General features: G+C 29.1%; 1 protein-coding gene across 3 annotated transcripts in view; it reads left to right on the top strand.

The window, feature by feature from the left end:
* The window catches only part of LOC145247917 (innexin unc-9-like), a 601,649-nt gene that overhangs the window by 389,806 nt on the left and 199,343 nt on the right, over positions 1-12,500 (top strand). The window lies entirely within an intron of this gene.

Here is a 12,500-nt window from a genome sequence, read left to right on the forward strand (position 1 = left end):
AGGGTGACGTTTGTCGATAAAAGGATCAAAGTGATAAGTTCGGCTTTTAAAACCTCCGTTTGATATGAAAACCGGAAGTTCGTATGATACCAATGTTTTGAGAATCCCATCAACCAACGGAGAGAGGAAGAAACACGGCAAGAAAGGGAGGAGAATAATGTTTCACTGAAATATAAAAGGTCGCTGACGAATACGTTCGAAATTGCACATATATATATATATCTGTGTGGGAGGGGTGCGCGTGTGTGCGTGTGTGTGAAAGTCACTTTCTCATTGTGTGTGTGTGAGTTCCTTTCTGATAGGCTCAGACATTTCGAAATCTATATTTTGCAAATTTCACACAAAACTAATTTATATGCCTGGCAGTGTTCTTGGATATGTTCTGTACAGAAATTCATTTGATAAGTATCGAAAATCGAAAAATTCTTATATTAAAAATAGCTTTTCTCTCTTATATATAAAAAAAAAAGAATAATTTTTACAAGGGAATATTTTATGTTACAGTGGTCAAGGGAGATAATAAATTTTCAGAAAATCATTTCTTCTTTAAAAAAAAATGCTTTATTATAATCTGAAGATATAGCTTAGTGATAGAGCATTCGACTACAGATCGAATGATCCATTGTTCAAGACCAAGTATACTATTTTATTTTTTTTTAATGAGTTCAATTTACGATAAAATGAGATGGTGCCATTTAAAATCGCCGCAAACAATTTCTTCGCTTGCATTCATCGTCAAGACCAAATATCAGCTGACATGATATTGTAAACAAACACGGATAGAATTTGATGAACTACATTTTCATTTTTTTTTTATTTATTTATTTATTGCGAATTAGTCCACCAGGCAAATTATTCCTCGTAATATATAATAATCAATGGAGGATTGATTCCAAAATAATACATACGCAATCTGAATGTTCAAGCGTATTGTACGACAGATAGTATATATATATATATATATATATATATATATATATATATATATATATTTCTCCTTGTATATTTTAATTTATCACTCCCTCTCTTTCACTCCCCTCGCTCTCATATATATATATATATATATATATATATATATATATATATATATATATATATATATATGTGTGTGTGTGTGTGTGTGTGTGTGTGTGTATGTGTGTGAGAAAATTTATAAAGTACTGCAGAATTGGCTCTCTCAAATTAAATGTACTTAATATACCTTTGGCTGAAGTTCTATAAGCAATTTATTTGATCTATTTTATTATATGTTGTCCATTAAATAATTCAATTATATCTTATTTTCTCTATTTTTCTATCGTTTGCGCATATATATATATATATATATATATATATATGGCCACTCAGGGATAAGGGTGTACAGTAATCAAAGGGATAGTGTAGCAATAGTATTGGAGAATTGGTAAGGTGTCATTACTTAGGGGGGAGGGCGGTTCATCAGGAATTTGTTTGTGTTGGACTTGAAGACATCCAGGTTGAAGTCGGGAGGGAAACAGGCAAGCGGAACAGAGTTCCACAGGCGTGCAGTTCTAAGAAAGAAGCTTTGTTCATGTTATCTACGTTTTGATTTAGGCACAGATAGGGAGTGGGGAAAATTATATATATACTGTTTTAAGAAAAAACAAGACTTCAATAAATGGGTTGATAGCAACAAAAGGTGTATTTCATTGTTAGATACAATTGTTTCAAGACCATTTCGACAAATTCAAACAATATGTCGTTTGAAAATTTTCACAAGAACAGCCTTTATTCAGACTTATTAAAATACAAAACACTTTAACAATGAAACATTAAGGAAAAGAAACATTTCCTTTATGAGGAAAAGAAAACAAGCGGGATGTACACACACACACACACACACACACACACACACACACACACACACACACACACACACACATATATATATATATATATATATATACATATATATATATATATATATATATATATATATACACACACACAATTTTCGTACGGCTCGAGTTTTCGTGAAACAAACAACAAAACATGGAAGCTTTTGTTCGATGCCTTCCAAAGATTTACACAACCTGTACGGAATATTCCCGACGATCACACTGTCCGTATTATACCTAAGTACAAAACTTACAGATTCCTGTGGTTCCTAGATATATCCGTTCGTATTTGAACAATGCAGCATCTACAGGATTTTGAACCCGGATTAGCTGAGTGCATGTTCTTCCATTATGCCCCAAAACGATCCACCAACGTGCCTTATCCCTCTATTAGTTTTGCTAAGTAGAACAATTAAGTCCCCTTTTATGTGCTTAGCGGCAAACGGAAATTCCATCGATTGAGCTTCTTTATAAGGGATCGCCACGTATTGTGAATACACTATCACGATATTTTTTTCTTGTTGATTAGTTGATCTTTACAAAATCCAATGGCAACAATTCAGCTCATAGCATTGATTGTCATCCATACCAATGTCCAATGTTATAACTCTCATATAGAGTTCATCATTTTTTCACAGGAAATACAAAATGGCTTCCTTCAGTCTTGATAAACTATGGATACCCACTGTAAGGGTGCTTGCACGTGAATTTTTTGTGGCAAGAGTTGCGCAATCACCAACCATACCTTTCCTGAGTCGACATTGTTGAATACCAATGACAAGTGGAGATCCAGGACGACTGGAAACAGTGCCGAGATGAGCGGAGAGCACATACAGCGCCTAGAATTCCCAAATGGTCACTCATCTGGTACTAACCAGGTTCAACGTTGCTTAACTTCAATGATCTGAACCGGTGTGTGAACGCGATTATGCCGTATATATTCACTGGAAATATTACAGTTTTAATAACCCATATTCTCGAATGCCTTTTTACCTTGATAACATGTGAAAAAAAAAACACAATAATTTCCTAATCCGACGCATCGCTATTAATTTGCGGGCCATTTTTCGTTCATTACCCCTGCCGCCAAAGTCAAAAAATTATTGAAATCGCCTTTTCTATGTTGACTTTTTTTCCATTTTAAGACGCCCTTACCGAGAATGCCAATGGGGCTGCAAATGCATTCATTGCATGCCGGAGAGCTCTTCCTCTAAAGAGTTATCTCTTCAATCTGGCTTTCTGACGCCCTTGCTGTCGTGGGAGACAGATAAATATTGCAGAGATTAGGTACTGCTAGTGACGGGACGAATCCAATATGTTTCCCGATTCCGATTCAATTGCCGATTCTGTTCTAACTTTCCGACTCCGATACGAATATCAATCTCGATTCTTTATAAATCTCTAATTAGTTAACTAAAGAGTCATCATTTTTCCAGATTACCGTAATCTATATTAAATGGGAAAATATTTTCTCAAGCGTAAAAATGCACTTTACATATTTTCCTCTTATTTAAAATCGTTCATTACAACCAGCAGCAGTTTTTTTTTTCTTTAAACAAAATCAAATAAAAATTACAGGAATCGTTCTTGGCATCGGAAAATAGTCCAAAACATTTCCGATACCGATATTTTAAAACGTTCCGATTCCGACTAATCGTCCCAACACTAGTTACTTGTAGAGCAAATATGATGTTTAAAAATCACTAAACTAATGATGAACAAAGAAATCGTCGATAATTTACCTTGATGTACTTTTCCAATCAATCAATAACGTTATTAATCGCAAATCAACCACTATTATCGATTGGTGAATTTACTCCAGCAACGAAAGTCGTACACACAACTATGTCCCTGGTAGTTGATTCCGCTAAAAACCTGTTTAAGATCCGTCACCTAATAGATCGATGGTTGCCTTATCGAAAGATATCTCTTTTAAAATGTGTCGCTTTCACAGTGATACTGATTCTAGACACCCAGTGAACTGATATTAGATTAGACAAATATAATCCTCAACAGGTTTCTGTTTTGTCGTATCATAGCTCTTCAGGCTGGCAAAATGTAATTATTTTTTCCACTGAAAACGCCAACGTTTTTACCTATAAATTATAATCCTTGCTATGAAAGTAACGAACATTTTAATAATTTATATTGGTTTACATTCGACTCATCAACTGCCACAGTGTCCAATATCTTCCCGTAAAGTAATACCTTCCACTAAATAGCAACATTTTATTCCGTTACGATTAGGAACGCAAGAGTGAAGTCAAAAGTGATCGAGGGACTTGGTTCGAACCTTTCAATAGGCAGTAATAACCTTCTTACACTGATGCTTGCGTAAGCATGCAACACTAATGTTCATGGGGGAAAAAATTGCATTTATTTATAAACATAGTATTATAAAAAACCTATAAGTAGGATTGTGCCTTTACAGGAAAGTTATAATACATTGTTTATAGCGTAAAGCACTATTCCAGCGTCTGCCGTTAAATATTATCTCTATTTGTTTACTGTCCCCGACATTATATATATATATATATATATATATATATATATATATATATATATATATATATATATATATATATATATATATTTATATAGCGTGTGTGTGTGTGTGTGAATTAATTTTTCTGGTAATTCTTCTTACCAAGAATGATTCCTATAAAAAAACTATCAGCTGCAACTTTCTGTGACTTACTTTTAGTTATTTCCGTATTTTCAATAGAAACATAAATGGTCAAACATTATATATATATATATATATATATATATATATATATATATATATACATATATATATATATATATATATATATATATATATATATATATATATATATTTGCACACCAGTGGATTTATTGTGTTTCACTATTCTGAATAATTATATATATATATATATATATATACACGCATATATATATATATATATATATATATATATGTATATATATATATGTATATATATAGAAATGTATCGAACTAAAAAAAAAACAATATTTTTAAATATCAGAGGAGACGGTTAACGTCGTCGAACTGTAGACTGATCTGCGTAGGGCTTTTTCTTATCTTTATATTATTGAATTCACACACATACACAAATGAGTCGCCTGGCGAGTACTCCAGGTTTTAACCGATCATTTGTCCGAAACATTCGCAACTTCAGTGTCGCAACCATATAAAATTGTTTATATAAATAATAATAATATTAATAATGATGTATATATACATATGTATATATATATATGATTGTAAATGATTATACGCATATAAGAGTAATAAAAAATAGTATGTTTTATTTCAGTTATATAATTCAGAAATGCTATACTAATGGAAATAAATCGATATTTAACCATGTTAGAAAGTGAATTGCATAATCATAGTAATTATAATTAACTAATTTAAAAATTCACAAATCGTATTTTTATGTACGTATAAATAACTCTAAAATACACAGACACACACTCAGACACACACACACATATATATATACATATATATATACATATATGCATATATATATACATATATATATACATATATATAAGCATATATATATATATATATACACACACACACACACACACACACACATATATATATATATATATATATATATATATATATATATATATATATATATATATCATACATACATATATAAACAAAGTAAGAGAATGTGAGGAAAAATTGCAATTGAAACCGGCGAAAAGAGTTTTAAAATATATATATTTATTTTGGGGATGAATTCAATACATTGTAAAATTGTTGAAAGAATTTGTTTTTATTTTATTATCAAGAATAGTTAATTTAAATTTGATTGGTATGAACATTAAAGAAATTTTTGAAGGTAAAAAACACAAAAACAATAGTAGAGATATATCTCAACGACATCACAAAAAGGAAAATGATTTTGAAATTAATGGGGAAATTGTTGATTGAAAAATAAATTGGCGAAAACAAGATAGGAAATATATATCGAGATTGAGAAGAGAAGAGGGAATTTTGGTCGATATAAAAAGTACATAAATAATTATATAATATATAAAGCGAAAGTAGGAAAGTAAAGAAAAAAAGAAAGAAAGAATAAAAAGAGAAAAGAAAGGCGTGCAGAACGACGATTGAGTACAAGACAAAAGGACTGAAAAATAGAAGAAAGAAAAATAGAATGAGAGAAAGAAAGGAAACCGAAGAAGGAAAATGATGAAATAATGAATGATTAGAGAAATCCAGAAAAATACGCTAAAAAAAACTAATGAATGATTAAGGACTGATAGAAGACTATAATAAAGAAACAATTATGATAGAAACAAAGAAAGAAGAAACAGAGAAGAAAACGAAACATGAAAATGGATGATTTGAAACTGACAAAATACATATAAAAAAAAGCAAACACGAAAACGAGAGAAGGCAGGAAAAAATGTGGTGGAAAAATGATAGAATTAAACACGAGGAATTAATTTTTTTTTTTTTACATGTAGATTACCACTTATCAAGGCCCGGAGGCCACTCAGGGATAAGGGTTATTGTGTGCACAGTAATCAATGAGGTAGTATTGTAGTAATCATTGGTATTGAAGATTTGGGAGATTTGATAGAGTGTCTTACTTAAGAGGGCGGTTTGTCAGGAATTTGTTTATATTGGACTTGAAGACATCGAAGTTGTAGTCAGATGGGAAACAGGCAAACGGAAGAGAGTTCCACAGTCGTGCACTTCAGAGAAAGAAGCTCTGCTCATGGAATCTACGTTTGGATTTAGGCAAAGATAAAGATTGGGGAAAATTATTGACATTAGTTTCAGCTAGACGGGTGTTTCTCGTGAAAGATTGGCGAGGGGGGGACGAGAGATTGGAGCTCAGACGAGCACTTGCCATGGAAATAACGATAAAACAAAGACAGGCTCGCAACGTCTCTTCTGTGGGAGAGAGGTTGCAGGGAAGAGAAAAGGGCATCTCCCACTAAGCTACGAAATAAATAAAGAAAAGGGAAAATGGTAAAAGATAAAAGCAAAGGAAAAAAAACATTATGGTCGCAATGATAGAATGAATGGTCGGAGAAAGAACGATAAAGCAAGCAGTACAAAACGTAAAGGTAAAAATTGCAAAGCAAAATAAAAAGAGTATAGAACGGAAGGAGAAATAAGGAAAAAGAATCAATAGAACATGGACGACAATATGATGGTAGAAGAAACGAAAAATAAAAATATAGACAGAAAGAAAAAAAACGTGAATGAAGAAAGAAAAAAAATGAGAACGGAAAACAAAGTAAATGAAAACAGATTTTTTTTTTTTAAATAAGATGAAGTAAAAATGTTTGGTTGATTGTTTTTGTTTAACGGCATATCAACCCTTTCATGGTTATTTAATGCCGAAACCGGTGATTTTGAAGATTTTTTTTTTTTTTTTAATAGAATATATTTGTTTTTTGCAAGTCAGTTTCTATTTAACCCATAGTTGGGACCCTAACAGGTACTACCACTCCGGGTCAGAGTGGATCTGGGAGCAATGGCAATTAAAGGGTGGCTCCACACTCCCCAAAGCCCGCAAGCTGGGGTCTTACCATCGTATATAATAAAAATGGACGACAATAAATAGCAGAAGAACAGAAAAAGAAAAAGAAAGAGCAAAGAGAAGATATGGATATATAAAAAGGAAAACAAATTTCAAGAAAAAGAAAATAAAACTCAATGCACTTGAGAGAAAGAAAAAGAAGGAGAAGAAAAACAGGAAAGCCATAGAAAAGAATAAAGGTACATCAGGTGCAAAGATTTATGAATATTAAAAGAACAACAGACTGTTTAAATGAGTAAATAAAAAAGAATTAAAAAACCTGAAAGTTAGTTTAAAACTTAACAAAGAGTAAAAGTAAGAAAAAAAACGCAGCCATCGACAGACAAAAAATCTATGAAAGGGAAATAAATCTGACTGATAAAATTGGAAGCAATTAATTCAAAATACACAAGAACAGAGAATAAGTAAATTGAATTGATGCAAAAATATAATGGGCGAAAATGAATATAAAAAATGAGGAAGTGGGTAGACTTAATGAGAGGAAGAAACGTTGGTAAGTTGAAATAGTTACGCTCTATGGTGAGTGAGGAAAGCGGGGTGAGAATAAGAAAAGATGGAAGGAAGAATTTTAAAATGGCGGAGATATAGTTAGTATTCGATGATTTTAAAAGGCTTTCTTTCATTGGATATTAGCGACAGCAAAAGAGGTATGTTTAAGACAATTAAATTAAAATAAAGTTGATTTTTTAAAAATGTGTGTAATGTGGAACAGCAAAAGAAAAGTATGATAAAAAAGAGGGAAGGGTCATTAAAAGCGGATTTGTAAAAATAATAAACTAGAAAGAAAAAAATGAAGAAGGGATGTCAAAAAAGAAAGACAAGCGCATTAAAAGAAAGATTGATAGCAATAAAAAAAAACGGACGATAAATAAGGACAGAATATCGTTTGAAAAATGCGAAAGATAGTCAACGAGAAAGATGGATGGCATTCAAGAATTATGAAAGACAGGTTACGTGGGAAAATACTCAGTAAAGAAATAATATAGATTACAAAAAGTATTATGGAAGACAAAAAATATGAATGACAAGAGAAAAAAGTGGAGAGCAAGAAAGATAAACGACAAGAAATAAAGATGGAGGACAAGAAAGATAAAAGACAAGAAAGAAAAATGGAAGACAAGAAAGAAAGATGGAGGACAAGAGATAAAGATGGAGGACAAGAGAGATACAGGACAAGAAATAAAGATGGATGACAAGAAAGATAAACGACAAGAAATAAAGATGGAGGACAAGAAAGATAAACGACAAGAAAGAAAAATGGAGTACAAGAAATAAAGATAGAGGACAAGAAAGATACAGGACAAGAAAGAAAAATGGAGGACAAGAAATAAAGATGGAGGACAAGAAAGATACAGGACAAGAAAGAAAAATGGAGGACAAGAAATAAAGATGGAGGACAAGAAAGAAAGATGGAGGACAAGAAAGAAAGATGGAAAATAAAATAAGAAAGGAATATAGAAGCTGTCAACATTGGGGACGACAAATGCAAATGGACAACAAGAAAGAATGATGTCAAAGAAAATTGAAAACTGAACGTAAGAAATAAAATTAAACAGCAGGAGAGAAAAATGATTGGCACGCAAGAAAGATGTAGGAAAAATAAATTAGCCATTGGAAAGAAGACGGATGATGAAGAACGAAATATGAATAAACACAATGTAAGATAAATGTCAAGAAAGACGGTCTATTAGGAATAAAGATAGGCAAGAATATACGGTAAGAAAACAGACGATGCGAAAAAAATGATAGGAACCAAAACAAAATGAAGGACAAGACATAAAGATTGTACAATACAAAGTCGATATTATAGAAACTCAAGAAACAAATAAATGAGAGAACAAAATATAATGTCAGGTAGGAATAGAGATAACAGACAAAATGAAATAAGAAAGAAAAGATAAAAAGAGGACAAATAAAGAGAAACAATTAAAATAAGAAATAAATGCAATCTAAAAGAAAGAAAGGATACAGTAATAATACAGACACACAAAATATCAGAAAGAAGTGTAATAAAAAATATCAGAAAGAACTGTAATAAAAAATATCAGAAAGAACTGCAATAAAAAATATCAAAAAGAACTGTAATAAAAATATCAGAAAGAACTGTAATAAAAAAAAGTATCAGAAAGAACTGTAATAAAAATATCAGAAAGAACTGTAATAAAAAATATCAGAAAGAACTGCAATAAAAAATATCAGAAAGAACTGTAATAAAAAATATCAGAAAGAACTGTAATAAAAAATATCAGAAAGAACTGTAATCAAAAATATCAGAAAGAACTGTAATAAAAAATATCAGAAAGAACTGTAATAAAAAATATCAGAAAGAACTGTAATAAAAAATATCAGAAAGAACCGTAATAAAAATATCAGAAAGAACTGTAATAAAAAATATCAGAAAGAACTGTAATAAAAAATATCAGAAAGAACTGTAATAAAAATATCAGGAAGAACTGTAATAAAAAATATCAGAAAGAACTGTAATAAAAAATATCAGAAAGAACTGTAATAAAAAATATCAGAAAGAACTGTAATAAAAAATATCAGAAAGAACTGTAATAAAAAATATCAGAAAGAACTGTAATAAAAAATATCAGAAAGAACTGTAATAAAAAATATCAGAAAGAACTGTAATAAAAAACATCAGAAAGAACTGTAATAAAAAATATCAGAAAGAACTGTAATAAAAACAAACTGAAGAAAGAGTAACATTATACCAGAATTCGGAATCAGAAAGAAAGACGATCAGTTAGAAAAAGAGGTTACATGGGAAAAATACTCAGTAAAGAAATAAGATAGATTTAAAAAACAAACACCAAGAAAGACTAGCTCGAATAAAGACGGATAGCGAGGTAGAAAATCCGTAACCACACGAGTAAAACATGCAATGACAAAGAAAGTGGATCATAAAGATATAAAGAATATATAAGATTTTAAATGAATGTTAACAAAAAATCTAAAACTGAAAAGAGAAAACGTGAAGAAAGAAAGGGTGGAAATTAAAGAGAAAGAAAGGAAATATTCTCATGGCGTGAGAAAGATGTAAAATCAAACATCGTAAAGAATAAACAAATTGAAAAACCGTTTAGTCTAATAAAAGCATCTCGTAAAAGAAAATAAATAAAACTGCAGCAAGAAACAAAATTAAAGAAAAAAAAAACACAGACAAAATGAAGATAACCTCAGCTTTAAAAATGCATGATAAAAATCAAGATAATAAAGAAAGTTTATAAAGTATTTAAAAAAGCATAGGTAAGCGTATAAAAAAACGAATGAAGAAAGTTTATATATATATATATATATATATATATATATATGTATATATATATATATATATATATATATATATATATATATATATATATATATATATATATATATATATAGGGGAATAGACAGTATAAAAACGGGGAAAGAAAGTTCATGGACGGGGAAAGAATTTTTTTTTTTTAAATGGGTGATACAAAAATTAAAAAAAAAAAAACTAGTGAAAAAAAAGATTAAAAATAAACGAGTGAAAAAAGATTAAAAAAAAAAACGAGTGAAAAAAATTCTAGAATAGGTGAAGTAAGTTAAGAAAGAAAACGTGGTTAGAAATCTCACATAAAAAAAAAGAATGTTTAACAAATACCGTGGGAAAGAAAGTTTAAAAAAAAAAAATTTTGATAATAAAAAAAAAAAACGTGTAGAAATTTCAAAAACAGGGAAAAGAAGTAAATAGGAAACCAGGCAAGATCGTTTTTTAAAAAAAAAAAACAGGGAGATGGGGGGGGGTAAAAAAGAGGAGAACTTTTTTATGGAAAATGAATGTATTTAAAAAAAACTAAAAAAAAAAAAAATACTTTTATTAAATATGCAGAAACACTGATTGATTGGTTCTCATTTTAAATAAAAGAATAAATTATTTAAACTCAAAGACATTCACGAAAAAGGAACGAAGAAACCGTGCTCAAGATAGAGATAGATATACTAATGCTAACGTCAAACATGCTGAACATTATAGAAAATTAACGAACATATATATGTATATATATATATATATATATATATATATATATATATATATATATATATATATATATCACATTTTAGTCATTCAACAAATTTAAAAATTCATGACGTGAAATGGTTAAATTTCAAATCACAAGATTTTTATTTATCTATGTAAGACAAAGAAAACAAAATAAAGAAAGACAGGAAAAGGGGAATCCAAAAATGTTAATCCTTTCATTCTAAAGGTCTCCAGCTAGATATCGGAAAGCTTTTTACTCAAATAGCTTTTTTCCTTAGATTGATTGCATGTAGAATTCCCTCCCTGCTTTGTGTTTCCCCAATTGATATATATATATATATATATATATATATATATGTATATATATATGTATATATATGGGTATATATGTATATACATGTGTATATATATGTATATATATATGTGTATATATATGTATATATATGTGTATGTATATATGTATATATATGCATAGATATATATATATGTATGTATATATGTATGTATATGTATATATAAATGTGTATATACATAAGCATATATATGTATATACATAAGTATATATATGTATATATATATATGTATATAAGCATATATATGTATATATAAATATGTATATACATAAGCATATATATGTATATACATAAGTATATATATGTATATATATATATGTATATAAGCATATATATGTATATACATAAGTATATATATATGTATACATATATGCATATATATATATGTATACATATATATGCATATATATATGCATATATATGTATACATATATATATATGCATATATGTATACATGTATATATATGCATATATGTATATGTATATATATGCATATATATATATATATGTATATATATGCATATATATGTATATATATGCATATATATGTCTACATATATGTATACATATATGTATATATATATGTATATATGTATATATATATGTGTATATATGTATATATATGTGTATATATGTATATATATATATGTATATATATGTATGTATATCTATGTATATATATAAATGTATATATATGCATATATATGTATTT

The sequence above is a fragment of the Euprymna scolopes genome, chromosome 26 (genome assembly GCF_053919585.1).
Source record: "Euprymna scolopes isolate OS-2025 chromosome 26, ASM5391958v1, whole genome shotgun sequence".
NCBI classification, from domain to species: domain Eukaryota; kingdom Metazoa; phylum Mollusca; class Cephalopoda; order Sepiida; family Sepiolidae; genus Euprymna; species Euprymna scolopes.